Source organism: Lathyrus oleraceus, chromosome 5, assembly GCF_024323335.1.
Source record: "Lathyrus oleraceus cultivar Zhongwan6 chromosome 5, CAAS_Psat_ZW6_1.0, whole genome shotgun sequence".
Classification (NCBI taxonomy): domain Eukaryota; kingdom Viridiplantae; phylum Streptophyta; class Magnoliopsida; order Fabales; family Fabaceae; genus Lathyrus; species Lathyrus oleraceus.
This window is the reverse complement of record NC_066583.1, coordinates 55,254,285-55,270,450: the sequence shown is the minus strand read 5'-3', so window position 1 is coordinate 55,270,450 and position 16,166 is coordinate 55,254,285.

Here is a 16,166-nt window from a genome sequence, read left to right as displayed (position 1 = left end):
CCCGTAGAGTACTACGGATGTGTAGGGGTGCTAATACTTTCCCTTCACATAATCGACTCCTGAACCCAAGATTTGGTTGTGAGACCTTGTCTTTTCCTTTCCTTTCTCCAGGTTTACTTCGAGCGTTTCCTTTCCCTCCTTTGGGATAAATAACGCACGGTGGCGACTCTTCTGTCATTTTTCTTTTCTCGCCAGTTGTTTTTTCGCAGGTTGCGACAATTGCTGTTGGCTGATCCCTCTGACCCCTTAACCTTAAAGGCTCTTCTGAATCAAGTCAACCTGCTAGAAACTTCCCCTAAAGTTGCCAATGATATATTGGAGATATGTACTATGATCGACCAAGTTGTCGCAGATCATAAACTGCTACCTCAACTAACAGGGGAAATCGAGAAGAAGTCTGGTTCTGAGGCAGCTGCCTGGGATGCTGCCATCGAATCCACCAACAAGGCGATGGGATTGGAGCAAATTAAACATAAGAACAAAGAGAAAATCGAAAGCCACGATCGTGATATTCCTTCTTGGAAGAAGCAAATAGAATAACTTCAAGCAAAGATTTATGAGGCAGAAAGAAGCAAAAGCAAACTCTTAGAGTTTGATGATGCCTTAATGGCTAAAGAGCTAGAATTCGGCATGGAGTTCGTCGAACAAGCTCGAAAACTTGAGTTTGACCTCAAACTTCTATGGTATAAGAGATCTTTATGTGAGAAACGTCTGGAGCTTCTTAAAGCAAAGTACCTTCAGATCAAGGTCAACTTTCCTTTCTAATTTTTTAGTCTCCTTTCCATTTTATTTATTTTTTATGTAATGAGACACATTTTAATTGTAATGAATACTAGCCATTTGGCCCTTCGAATCAAATGTAAACCATTTTGACATTTTTACCATATTGGCTTTGATTAACTTATATATAACTATTCGTCTCTTATTTTTATCTCTTGGAGTATTGGTCTATAATTTTTTAAATATTTCCCATTTACTCTCAAAGTCCTCTTGTCTTCATTAAGCTCTAGGCACCATTAGAAAATACTTGTAAAATCTGAAAAGGGCATTCCCATTTTGGAGACCACTTCCCTAAGGTCTTATCCTTTCTATAAATTGGAAGGATCACTTTCCATACCAAGTCTTCAAGCAAAAAACTTTTGACTTTCACCTTCTTGTTATAAGAGTTCTCTACTCTCTTCTTCTGCAATTTTAATAACTCCAAGGCATTTAACCTTTCTTCATCTAAATCAACTAATTCATCCAGCATCATGCTCCAATATGACTCTGTTGGAATTTCATGATGCCTTTGAATCCTTATGGATTGTAGGTGAATCTCTACTGGTAAAACAACATCATGGCCAAAAGTTAGCCGAAAAGGGATCGACTTAGTGGCTTCTTTGGGAGAGGTACGACATGCCCACAAAGTCTGATCTAGATTTTTGTGCCAATTTCTAGGATTCTTCCCCACATGCTTTTTAATCAAACCAATGATCACTTTATTAGCAGCTTCGACTTGTCCATTAGCTTGAGCATAATATGGCGTCGAAGTTAACAGTTTGAAACCCATTTCTTTAGCAAATTCTTGCATCTTTTGACCAGTGAATACTGACCCTTGATCTGTTGTGATAGTCTCTGGGATTCCAAATCTATAAATAATATGCTTCTGGATAAACTCAATCACATCCTCCTCATTCATGTTTGGTAAGGGTATATCTTCAGTCCATTTCGTAAAATAATCAACGCCCACCAGGATATATCTTCGACTGTTAGATGATGGTGGTCGAATTTCCCCAATTAAATCTAAAGCCCAACCTCTAAATGGCCAAAGCTTGATGATAGAGTGCAATTCGCTTGCGGGAACATGTTGTATGCATTCATGTACCTGACATTCTTGGCATCCCTTTGCAATTTCAATGCAATCCTTCAACATAGTAGGCCAATACATCCCTTGGCAAAATAAAAGCCATTTCATCTTATGACCAACTTGGTGTGCCTCACATGCCCTAATGTGGACAGTCGAAAGGGCTAAATACGCCTCTGACTCATTGAGGCACTTAAGCAAAACTCTCTCAGTAGACTTCTTAAACAACTATAATCCCAAAAGAACATAACTTAATGCTCGATACCTGGTTTTTCGATCAGCAGAGGCCGTTGGACTCTATAGATATACCACTATTGGTTTCCTCCAATCTCCATCTGTCAGATTGTCTACTGCCAATATTTTGAAGTTTCCTTCATCAGCATATCCCAACTTTGTCTTTTCTAAGTTTGTAGGGGTTGATCTGGTTGCAACGACCTTTCCTCTAACTTCGATAAATTTTTGCAATTTTTATTTTGAAATTTTATACCCATATGCGATCTGAGCCAAATCATTAGCCACTTGATTTTCTAATCGAGGTATATGTTGAATATTAGCCATTTCGAATTTTTTAGCAATCGACTGGCTATTATGAAGTACATAATTAAATTCTTCTTAATACATTTGTATTCCTTTGTGATCTATTTTATGACTAACTCTGAGTCGCCCATTATTTCGACGTGAGTTGCCCCCAATTCCAACAATATTTCAAGTTCGGCTATGAGGGTTTCATATTTAGCCTCATTGTTCGAACACAAGCCTTATACTATCTACTTGAGTCTTGTTGGAATTTTATTAGGATAAATAATTAGCACTCTTATACCTATTCCATCCTTGTGACTAGACCCATCGAAGTACAACTGTCGCAACCTGAAAAGTGGAATGCGAAAAAAAAAACAATCGGCGAAGAAAGACAGGAGAGTCGCCACCGTGCGTTATTTATCCCAAAGGAGGGAAAGGAAACACTCGAAGTAAACCTGGAAAAAGGAAAGGACAAGACAGGGTCTCGCAACCAAATCTTGGGTTCGGGAGTCGATTATGCGAAGGGAAGGTATTAGCACCCCTACGCATCCGTAGTACTCTACGGGATCCACTTTTGTAGTTCTTGTCTAAAGGGTGTGGGTTTATCTAATGTGTTATTTACTAAAAAAAAAGGGTCAAAAGAAAATGACTCGCACGGATGTCGCATCCACTGCATACGTATCTCATCTGAATATGAGAATCAAAGTCTTCGTAGCTCGGCTACCTAGGGGTTAAGGGTAATTGTGCTCGCTAAGACATCGCGTCTTATGCCTACGTATCTCATCTGGAATGAGAATCAGAGCAAGCCGTAGTTCGGCTAACTACGGGGTTATGGATTGGGTTTTGGACGAACGACGTCACTACGCAATCTACCGGATGCTCGACCTTTGGAGACTTACTCGCCTGTAGTAGAAGAAGTAAACGTGTTAGGAGAAGAAAAATCAATGAGTTGGTAGGGTTAGGGATGCTCAGGCAAAAGGGAAATCCTAGACGAAGGAACCTGCATAAAGTAAACACACAAAACATTGCCTCCTATCGAGGTCTTCCAGCTAAGAAAGCGGTAAAAATATGGGAAAATGTAAAAGTACCACATGGATAAAGATCCGAAGTAACAGTAATTAACGGAACAAGGAAACCCTGAGATCCTTCCAAGCTAACACCATCAAAGAAAGTGAGTCAGTACAGGTAATCAGAATGAAACCTCCAGGCGGTATCCCACAAATAAAGTGGAACACCAGGCAAACCATCTCTGCAAGAGTCATATGAGCCCTCACAAAACAAAACTCAACAAACAGGTTAGAGAAACAAAATAGGGTAACCAAGAGTTGCCCCTAAATCAAAATGTGACCACATGAATCATGCCATTAAAATTCACAAAAAGCTCACAAAAAGCAACCAAGGGTAGGAGGCCTAAACCTCTTGTCAAACACATGCATCAAAAGGGTATCAAATTCACCCATAATACCTCATACATTTAGAGCATTCAAATTAAAGGCATAAAGATGATGGATATAGGGCAAACCTGATTGGAGAGATCGGTTGAAATCAAATGGCACGGCTGGATATGCAAACCAATGTTAGGGTTTGCTTGAGCTGAAAGTGTGTGAGTCAGAATGAACCTTTCAGAGTTGCCTGGAGGTTGCTGCAGATTAATTCTCACTCTCTCTATCTAGGTTTCTCTCCAGGGTTTTGTTTCAAGGAAACCTCAGAGTATTTTGCTTCTCTTCCTTTTCCTGTCTGTTCTCCCTCTTTTATAACCTGATTTTCATGGCTTTTTGGGCTCAACCGAGAGAGGTCCAAGTCCAAGATTTTTTCTTTTATTTATTTATTTACTTATTTCGTTTTTTTTTTCGTTTTCTTTTTTTTTTTTAAATAAAGTTTCTTGGATATGATTCTGATTGACATGATGAAACGCAATATGAAATGTTAAATGACCTAAAAATGAATGCATGAATGAGGAGGGCAAATTTTGGGGTGTTACAGCTGCCCCTATTCAGTCATCAGCTAACCCGAGCAGGATGAAAGTGAACAGCTTATCAGACAAACAGGGTGAGCTGTGATTGAATACCAAAGACAGACCGAAAATTTGCGCTCCAAGAACACCACAAAAATGTTGAAATACACCGCGCTGTTTATTTCTCTTCCGATCCTCTAGCTGAATCTGAATAAGTTTTCTGGCTTAATCTGGAGTTTCGATCCTCTGGCTGAATCTATACTCAATTTAGTCCTCTGGTTGGATGTTAATTTTGATCCTCGGGCTGGATACGGTTTCAATCTTCTGGCTAGATCTTCTTCGATCTTCTGGCTAGATCTCCTTTGTTTCGATTCTCTGGCTGAATCTATTTTCTTTGATTCTTTGGCTGAATCTACTTCGATCTTCTGGCTAGATCTGAATTATTTCGATTCTCTGGCTGAATCTATTTCCGGTCTTCGGGCTAGACCTGACTTCGATCTTCTGGCTAGATCTTCTTCGATCTTCTGGCTAGATCTGAATTGTTTCGATTCTCTGGCTGAATCTATTCCCTTTGATTCTCTGGCTGAATCTACTTCGATCTTCTGGCTAGATCTGAATTGTTTCGATTCTCTGGCTGAATCTATTTCCGGTCTTCGGGCTAGACCTAACTTATTTCGATTCTCTGGTTGAATCTATTTCGATCTTCTGGCTAGATCTGAATTGTTTCGATTCTCTGGCTGAATCTATTTCCGGTCTTCGGGCTAGACCTGACTTCGATCTTCTGGCTAGATCTTCTTCGATCTTCTGGCTAGATCTGAATTGTTTCGATTCTCTGGCTGAATCTATTTCCGGTCTTCGGGCTAGACCTGACTTCGATCTTCTGGCTAGATCTACTTCGATCTTCTGGCTAGATCTGGATTGTTTTGATGATAAATTCCCATCATCAGGATCTCGCATCTGAGGCATGCGCTGGTTGACCCCCTTTCGAAAGCTACACTCGATCTTCATGTTAGATATGCAGCTTCGAGAATATCCCACTTTTGGGCTTCGTACATATTCTTCAGGCTAGAACATGTTATAACGACTCTTCAATTAGACTTTGTTTTTTAAATGCGATCCGCGGGCTGGATCCTCTTGTAGGTTGATTTTCTGTTAAGCTGTCAATCTATTCCTCCAGCTGGCTTGCTGGGGAAATAACGCTCGTAGTCGACTCTCTGGTTGAATCTTCGAAATGACCCTTAGGCTAGATCTCTGGAAAAGGATTCTCAGGCTGAATCTTCAAAAATGACCCTCAGGCTGGATCACTGGAACAACGATTCTCAGGATGAATCTTCAAAAATGACCCTCAGGCTGGATCGCTGGAAAACGATTCTCAGGCTGAATCTTCAAAATGACCCTCAGGCTGGATCATTGGAAAACGATTCTCAGGCTGAATCTTCAAAAATGACCCTCAGGCTGGATCACTGGAAAACGATTCTCAGGCTGAATCTTCAAAAATGACCCTCAGGCTGGATCACTCACACTTGATCCTCTGGCTGGATCTCATGACTCTGGTTGTAAAGCAATTCTTCAGTCTGCTTTGGAGGACCTGTTTATCAGCTTATGTGTATGCTTGATATGATATGCATGCAAATGCAAATGTTATGCATGGTATAAAAAGAAAAAAAGAAATCTGCTTGGGGAAGCAACTCTGGTAGGGAGCGGATCGCTGTATCAATCCTTGAATGCTCTATGGGGAACGATCCGTCTACCGGGACCGGGGAGCCACCGAAAATAATTCGGCCTTTTTTGAAAAGTTGACCTTGCTGGGGAAGTATCAACTATGGAAACTTTGTTTGGCGAGGCTCTGCGAGGAGAGTCTGTGAGGAAAGCACTTCCTGGGGAAATGTCGTAGGAGTCAACCTTTGCTGGGGATATGAACTTGCTAATCATCCTCAGGCTGGGGATTAAAACAAATCTGTTAAAAATAATAATCTGCTGGGGACGAGATGAACACTGGGAACACCACCCTCTTGTCTGTTGGGTATGCGACTACTCCGCTGTTGCTGGGAAGATATAGTCTGGCACTGTCGACTCCGTTGGGGATATACAGTCTGGATACTGTCAACTCTACTAGGGATATACAGTCCGGATACTGTCAACTCTACTGGGGAACCTGCTCTGCAGAGGAGAGGCTTTGTCAACCGCTTGGGGGTGAGGATTCATGACTTGGCATCCGGTTCCTGTGACCTGTAACCAAAAATACACGTATGCCCCAGGGAATTACTCGGTTTGAATTCACCGTTCGGGATTAAGCACATTCAAAGCAATTTTGACTGTTTTCCTGCGCAAGTCATCTGCAAAAGCCACCATTACATTCAGATGCAATATGTTTCCTCAAGAATTTAGACATCTTTTGCAAACAAACTGATAAATGAAAAGTAAAGAGGCTTTTTAACTGAATTATTCGAATTTTGTTGGTTGAAAAATTTGTGCCAGGAATAGGCGAGTACATCAGGAAGTTGATCCCTGGAAAGAGGCGATCGCTATAAATTGAACAAGAGAAACTATCCTACTGGCAATGTGGAAACAGGGTCCCACCGAGTTTCGACTCTGCTATGGCTCGTATGTCCTCAAGACGCTCTGCTCATCTTACTTTCTGAAGTGGATGATTAGTCGATCTTTTACCTTCGAAGATTGTCGGATTGAATGAAACGGTGATATAACACGGATGAACTCAGATCGCAGTTATTCGCTTATTCCCTAACTTTTGCGTGGACCGCCCTTTTGGGTTTTCAATCCACCGGGATACCCTTTTTTGCCTGAGCCGCCCTTTCGGGTTTTCGACTCACCGGGTGTACATTTTTTTTATATCCCTAATTTTTGCCCGAACCTCTTCATTCTTTTTTTTGGTTCGTCGAGATGCCCCTTTTTTGCCTGGACTATTCTTTTTACTGTCCAGTGGGTCTATTTTATGCGAAGTATTTTTTAGCTGCGTCTGAGTTGACAGGGGATGGGAAGTCTTAGCCATCCATGGTTGTTAGCATCAGAGCTCTGCCAGAGAAACCCTTTTAACCATGTATGGACCCTCATAGTTCGGTGTCCATTTGCCCCTGTGATCTATGTTGGGAGGCAGAATTCTTTTGAGTACCAATTCACCGATTTGATGCTCCCGAGGGCGCACTTTCTGATCAAATGCTCTCTTCGTCCGTCTCTGATATAGCTGGCCATAGCTGCTAGTCTCTTTTCCTCAACTAGGCTTAGTTGATTGTATCGAGAACGGACCCATTCTGCTTCGTCCGGCTTTATTGTTGATGCAGGGAAAAGTTATTCTGGCACAAAATGGCATATGAACCCCCTCCGGTGTGATCAACACTGCACCAACTCCACGACCATTGACGTTGACCGCCCCATCAAACATCATAATCCATTTGGATTCAGGGTCAGGCCCCTCCTCCGGGAGTGGTTCCTCGCAATCTTTCTATTTGAGAAACATGATGTCCTCATGAGGAAAGTCGAACCTCATAGGTTGGTAATCATCAATCGATTGCTCGACAAGGTAGTCTGACAAGACACTTCCTTTTATGGCTTTTTGTGAAGTGTATTGGATGTCATACTCTGTCAGCATCATTTGCCCCCTAGCAACCCTTCCGGTAAACGTTGGCTCTTCAAAAATATACTTGACTTGATCCATCTTTGATATCAATAGAGTCGTGTGAGTCAACATATACTGTCTTAGTCGGCGAGCAGCCCATGCCAAAGCGCGGCAAGTTTTCTCGAGCAGTGAGTATCTTTGTTCACAGTCTGTAAACTTTTTGCTAAGGTAGTATATTGCATGCTCTTTTCGACCTGACTCGTCATGCTGACCGAGCACATAACCCATTGACCTTTCTAACACAGTCAAGTACATGATCAACGGTCTTTTCCTCTCGGCCTGTAGACTGGCCCCGATCTTGATCTCTTTCTTGTCGTCCTCGGTACCAATGTTGACGGTCTCAATCACTTCCTGATAAGGTGTAATAGCTCGGTCCTTCTGTTTCAACAACCTGGCTAACTCCTCAGGCAATTCATAATCTTCCTCAACCCCTTCTTCGGCTTGATAGATAGGATTGTCGAAGTCATACTTGGCCATAGCAGTATCGTTAGCAGTGAGATCTGGGTGATCAGTTTTACGAGGTGTTTTTTGGAAAGAAAAACGAAAAAGAAACATGAAAAAGAAACATTGCCGTTTTTGTAAAAGTAAAAATAATTGAAAGAAAGATAACACAAAATTGTTTGCAAAAGCTGTCCTTTATTGATGATGAAAATAATTGCGAAATGTAACTAAATGGATGGCCCTACAGATGAGTCATTACACCTTGGTCAAAGTGTAAGACTTTATTATGCATGTGATAAAAGGAAAACAATAAAAATTACTCCTTCAGTAGAGTAAATCGGACGACTTTTTCAGACAACCAATTGTCGAGCCTTTCTCCTGGGACACACGGGCGAATCCAGCTATCTAAGTCACAGTCACTGTCAGCCTTGTCTTCATCTGCAACATTGACGGTGTGGGGAGAAACCAAACCCCCGCTGGAGAAAGTACCGGCTTCATTCTTCTGAGACCCCAGAGTATACCCCAATCCAAACTTGTCTTCTTTTATGATTGGATCCACAAATTTCCCCCAGCCTTGGGCATTACCAGCCTTAACCACTTCAACAGCTTGCTTGTATGAAGAGATAGAAGTCCCGACCTTCTCAGACTCAGGTGAAAAGACAGTTTCGGGCGCGACCTCACTGATGTTTATGGCTTCGAAGCCCTGACACAGCATCTCATGCATCTCGCCATCTATCACCACATACTTAAATGTAGACATGTGGCTAACAAAAATATCCTCTTCACCACAGACGGTGACGATCTGACCTTCTAGTCCATATTTGAGTTTCTGGTGGAGAGTAGAAGTAACAGCACCAACAACATGAATCCAGGGTCGACCTAGCAGACAACTATAGGCAGGCTGGATATCCATCACATAAAAGGTACTCTTGAATACTTGCGGTCCAATCTTAACCGGCAACTCAACTTCACCACAAACAGCTCGCTTAGAGCCATCAAAAGCCCTTACAACCAAATTACTCGGCCTCAGGGTGGCGTCGTTGCAATCCAATTTCATCAAGGCTTTCTTTGGAAGAACATTCAGAGAAGAGCCTGTATCAACCAAAACATGGGAAAGCACCGTCCCTTTGCATTCCATTGTGATATGCAAGGCTTTGTTGTGATTCCTGCCCTCAGATGTTAGGTTATAATCGGTGAAACCTAGCGCATGGCTAGCGTTTACATTTGAAACTACCGACTCCAGCTGGTTAACAGTTATCTCTGGTGGAACATAGGCCATATTCAGTACTTTCAATAGGGCTGCTCTGTGTGCCTCAGAGCACATCAATAGTGAGAGAATGGAGATCTTTAAGGGTGTCTGATTTAGCTGGTCGACTACCTTGTAGTTACTTTTCTTGATAATCCTCATAAACTCATCCACTTCCTTCTCGAATGCGGTCTTAGGAGGAGCTTCCTCGGTAGTAACCTCTTCGGTGGATACCTGTTTTCCTTTAGCTTTGGCAGCTGCCTCAGCTTCAACATTCGTGCGCAATGTTGATGGTGCAAATAGGCGTCCACTGCGAGTGAAGCCACCAATTCCTCCAACATTGTCTACAGCGGAGCTACCAATGTCAATGTCTTCTTTGTTAACTTTCTGTCCCTGGCAGTAGATATCAGCCCCATAGTGCCACGGGATAGCACTGTCTTTCTCATACGGAACGGGTCCTGGTACCGTGATGGTGACCGAACCAATCAAAGTCGGTTGAGGGTTGTCAGAGTAAATTGGTGCTGGACTTTCTGGGAAATATATTGTTATCGGAGCGGGTCTCTCGGGAACATATATTTCTTCAGGAGTGAAATAAAACGTTACTGTCGACACATCATTCTTCACTGGACGAGTCTGATCGAACTGAAGACAACCTTCATCTATCAGTTGCTGAATACCCCTTCTCAAACTATCACATCAGTTCTCGGCGTCTTGACAATTTCTGCACTCTTCCCCACAGCCCGGGAAAATCTGTCCTTTCAAGAGTCGGTCTTTGACCACCGATAGCGAAGTCTTCACTTTAGTCACATCAGAAACCAAATTCAAAGTTTCCCCACTATCAACAGCATTAATCCTCTGCCCGCCGTGAGCTGGCATCGGGTTTTGGATAACATTAGGCACCGGAGAAAAATTGATGGCTTGGGCATCTCTCAAATCTTATACCTTTAGCTAGAGAGCCTTGCAATTATCTGTAGTATGGCCAAATGCGTTGGAGTGAAAAGCACATCTGGCGTTGACATCACAACCTCTAGGCAGATTGTTGGGATCGATCGGTGGGGCCAGAGTTCTCAACGTAACCAGATTCATGTCAATCAACTTGGGAAGTAATACAGAAGAAGGCATTGGGATTGGCTCAATGACCCGGTCCGCCTGCCTTGGACGTTGTTGATAGGGTCTCTACTGACCCGGATTACCTCCTTGTTGTTGATTGTTGTACCTGGGTTGCTGTTGCGGATGATACTGTGGTTGAGGAACAGGTGTTGGAATAGTAACTGCGGCCACTTGATCTTGATAATAATTAGGGCCTCCTCTGCCCCTGCCTCTGCCGGCATATACAACGCTCGTCTCTCCTTCTCTTCTTCGCTGACCGTTACCAGCAAACGGTTTCTTGGGAACTGATGAGTTGGAAGCACTGTTGTCTTGAATTCGGCCCATCTTCAACATACTCTCGATCCTTTCTCCAGCAATCACTATCTCCGCAAAGCTGATTGACGGGCAAGCAGCCAATCTCTCGATATAATTGCCTTGAAGAGTGTTCATGAACATGTCCGCCATCTCCCTTCCAGACATAGGGGGTTGGACGGATGCAGCAATCTGTCTCCAACGCTGAGCATATTCTCTAAAGGTTTCCTTGGCAGTCTGAGACATTCCTTGCAACAAGGTCCGATTTGGAGCCATGTCCAAGTTGTATTGATATTGCTTGACAAAAGCCTCTGCCAAGTCTTTCCAGCTCTTGATGGTAGTACGAGACAAATGAGAATACCATTCACGAGAAGCTCCAGTTAAACTGTCTTCAAAATAGTACATCCATAGCTTTTTATCTTCAGGGTGAGCTCCCAACCTTCCCAAATAAGATTGGAGATGAGTGCGTGGGCAAGAAGCCCCGTTGTATTTCTCAAAAGTAGGGGGTTTGAACTTGTGAGGGATCCTTACTCCCTGAACCAGACCAAGATTGGTGACATCAAAACCTAAGGAATTTTGAGACTCCAAAGATTTGAGCTTCTAAGCAAGCTCATCCATACGGCGAGTGGTCTCAAGGGCTTCGTCGTGCAAAGAGAATTGATCATACTGATAATCTTCAGTAACGGGGCGCCCGTTAATCCGAATCCCTTGATTCACATTGTATCTTCCACCAATACCATTCCCAACATTTCCCGTGTTGCCAACATTACCCGGGTTTCCATCAGCATTTGCGTTACCATGGTTACCAGTGTTCCCAGGGTTATCAGTGTTCCCAGGGTTACCAGGGTTCCCCTCAGCACTTAGTATTTCCACCTCTGGATCGGGCCTCGGTTGCTCAACCAATTCCTTCAGCTTCACCTGGCCTTCTACCATACCAGTCATCAATGTCATGAACTGATCCATCCTTTCACGCATATCAGCCAGTTCTTTCTGTATCTGGTCCATTGCTAGTCATGGACGGTTTTCCTTTGTCGGGTACCTGTGAACTCGCTTGGGACCAATAACTGCCTGAAACAGGGAACAAACATTAGACACTGCGGTGACACCTGCAAAACAAACAAGGGTTAGTATGCATGGTATGCGATGCACTGCTTATTCGATTTTAAGGCCCCCCTTAAAAAGGGAATACCCTGCAAATGAATAAGCATGAGATGTTGGATGCAAATATGCAAATGATGTTATGCAATGCAATGGCATGTCAATCAGGATGGCTGGATCCGCTTGAACATCTGTCAGGTTGCACCGCTTGGAGAGAAATTAAGAGGATCAAGCAAAGCACACCAAACAAAGGTCATGGGATGGATCATGTTATCCTTAATATCAACCATCCATTTTTGGTGGATTATGGTTTACACCTTATCAACACCCAAGTTTCATTGATATTAAGGATACCTGAACGGATCAACCATGAATTAAGGGTTTGTTGCAAGTCACGAGCATAGAGTTTAGGTTAAGAACCACCCAAAGGGAGTGTACTAAGGTTTAAACCTGCTAAACATGTTCTACAAAAAGGTTCCCATAGTCATAATCCCATCTTTCGGATATTATCGGAGGAACGACTACTCGTATTCCAAAAATATTCTCAAGAGAGACTCTTATGAGTGTAGTATCGCGTAACAATCGTATCAAATCTTACACTTGAACGACTTTCGCACTGCGTCCTACGAACAGGCCAAGAGGGGTTTGGTAAACTAAGGTCCTTCGCTTCTAAGGTCTATATTGGAAAAAGTAATGTCTAACCATAACTTACTTGTGTGACATTATTGATCTCAACATGACCTCCACCAAGTGAATGGGCCTGCAAGTCAACTTGCTAAGGAATAACTCCACACAAGTCAACAAGACTATGCCATTCTCCTATCTTAATTGCACTCGAGTCCGGGTATGGAACTCATCTCACAAACAGAACCAGCAGATATGGCAGTCATATGTACACAATGCAATAAAGCAGGTAAATGCTGATAGATAAATAACTGTACAAAAGAATAAACACCCAATAAACAAACAACCTACAAAAGCTAGGAGGGACTCGCTTAGGGAAACCGGTTCCCCAGCAGAGTCGCCAGCTGTCGCAACTTGAAAAATGGAATGCGAAAAAAAACAACCGGCGAAGAAAGACAGGAGAGTCGCCACCGTGCGTTATTTATCCCAAAGGAGGGAAAGGAAATGCTCGAAGTAAACCTGGAAAAAGGAAAGGACAAGACAGGGTCTCGCAACCAAATCTTGGGTTCGGGAGTCGATTATGCGAAGGGAAGGTATTAGCACCCCTACGCATCCGTAGTACTCTACGGGATCCACTTTTGTAGTTCTTGTCTAAAGGGTATGGGTTTATCTAATGTGTTATTTACTATAAAAAAGGGGTCAAAAGAAAATGACTCGCACGGATGTCGCATCCACTGCATACGTATCTCATTTGAATATGAGAATTAGAGTCTTCGTAGCTCGGCTACCTAGGGGTTAAGGGTAATTGTGCTCGCTAAGACATCGCGTCTTATGCCTACGTATCTCATCTGGAATGAGAATCAGAGCAAGCCGTAGTTCGGCTAACTACGGGGTTATGGATTGGGTTTTGGACGAACGACGTCACTACGCAATCTACCGGATGCTCGACCTTTGGAGACTTACTCACCTGTAGTAGAAGGAGTAAACGTGTTAGGAGAAGAAAAATCAATGAGTTGGTAGGGTTAGGGATGCTCAGGCAAAAGGGAAGTCCTAGACGAAGGAACCTGCATAAAGTAAACACACAAAACATTGCCTCCTATCGAGGTCTTCCAGGTAAGAAAGCGGTAAAAATACGGGAAAATGTAAAAGTACCACACGGATAAAGATCCGAAGTAACAGTAATTAACGGAACAAGGAAACCCTGAGATCCTTCCAAGCTAACACCATCAAAGAAAGTGAGTCAGTACAGGTAATCAGAATGAAACCTCCAGGCGGTATCCCACAAATAAAGTGGAACACCAGGCAAACCATCTCTGCAAGAGTCATATGAGCCCTCACAAAACAAAACTCAACAAACAGGTTAGAGAAACAAAATAGGGTAACCAAGAGTTGTCCCCAAATCAAAATGTGACCACATGAATCATGCCATTAAAATTCACAAAAAGCTCACAAAAAGCAACCAAGGGTAGGAGGCCTAAACCTCTTGTCAAAATACATGCATCAAAAGGGTATCAAATTCACCCATAATACCTCATACATTTAGAGCATTCAAATTAAAGGCATAAAGATGATGGATATAGGGTAAACCTGATTGGAGAGATCGATTGAAATCAAATGGCACGGCTGGATTTGCAAACCAATGTTAGGGTTTGCTTGAGCTGAAAGTGTGTGAGTCAGAATGAACCTTTCAGAGTTGCCTGGAGGTTGCTGTAGATTAATTCTCACTCTCTCTGTCTAGGTTTCTCTCCAGGGTTTTGTTTCAAGGAAACCTCAGAGTATTTTGCTTCTCTTCCTTTTTCTATCTGTTCTCCCTCTTTTATAACCTGATTTTCATGGCTTTGTGGGCTCAACTGAGAGAGGTCCAAGTCCAAGATTTTTTCTTTTATTTATTTATTTAATTTTTTTTTTTCGTTTTTTTTCGTTTTTTCTTTTTTCTTTTTTTTTCTTTTTTTTTTCTTTTTTTTTTCTTTTTTTTTTTAAATAAAGTTTCTTGGATCTGATTCTGATTGACATGATGAAACGCAATATGAAATGTTAAATGACCTAAAAATGAATGCATGAATGAGGAGGGCAAATTTTGGGGTGTTACAACAACTTCCAAGGTTTTACTTCAAGATAGTGTAGTGCATTTACATCTATGGAGTGGTCGATTATAAAATCTTCTACCACTTGTCCTTTAACAGCCTTTAATGGCATGTACGTTAAAGAAAATTCGGTCAACACTAATGCCCATTTCCCAATTCGACTATGCAAAATCGATTTGGACAACATATGCTTAATAACGTCGAAATGAGATGAAACATAAATATCAACAGGTTTTATATAATGTTTCAACTTTGTACAAGATAAATACAAGCATAAACACAACTTTTCAACTATGCTATACCTAGTTTTTTCATCATTTAAGACCCTACTGAGGTAATATATGAATCTTTCGACGCCATTATCATCCTCTTGAGCCAACATGCTCCCTAAAGTCTTGTCAGACGCAGATATATATAATCTCATACTTTTATTTCTACAAGGTGGCGTCAGGATTGGTGGATGACTCAAGTATGCTTTAATCTTATCGAATGCTTCTTGTTGAGCCTACCCCCACTTGAACCCTTTCTTGTTGAGTCAGAGCAATGGTGAAAAAGTTTGTGTCTTTCCACTAAGATTTGAGATGAATCTCCTTAGGAAATTGATCTTGCCTAGTAGTGACTGCAATCCTTTCTTCATTGATGGCGATTTCTCTTCCATTATGGCTTTGGTCTTATTGTGGTTTATTTAAATTCCCTTTTTGTGGACCACAAAGCCTAAGAAATCCCCAGCTTGCACACAAAAAGCGCATTTTAGAGGATTCATTTTCAGACCATGCTTCTCATCCTTTCAAAAGATTTTCGAAGATGGTCTATATGACTCTTCCCTGAAACAGACTTAATGACAATATCATCTATGTAGATTTACATAAAAGTCTCTATAAAATCATGGAAGATCGAATTCATTGCTCTTTGGTAGATTGCCCCAACATTTTTCAAACCAAAAGGTATCACTGCCCATTCATAGGTGCCTAAGGCTCCAGGGCATCAAAATGTTGTTTTTGAGACATCCTCTTCTGCAATAAATATTTGATTATACCCAGAATATCTGTCGAGCATGCTTAAATATTCATAGCCTGCAGCGGAATCAACTAGCATTTCTACCACTGGCATCGAATATTCATCCTTTGGGGTTACAACATTTAAATCTCTAAAATCTATGCAAACCCTCAAAGTACCATTCTTTTTTATAACATGTACAATATTAGCTAACCATTCTACATACCTGGTTGTGCGAATGAAATTGCAGCGAAGAAGCCTTTCGACCTCTTCTTTGATCTTCAAAAGTATTGCTGGTGTAAATCGCCTTGGGCTCTGCTTAACAG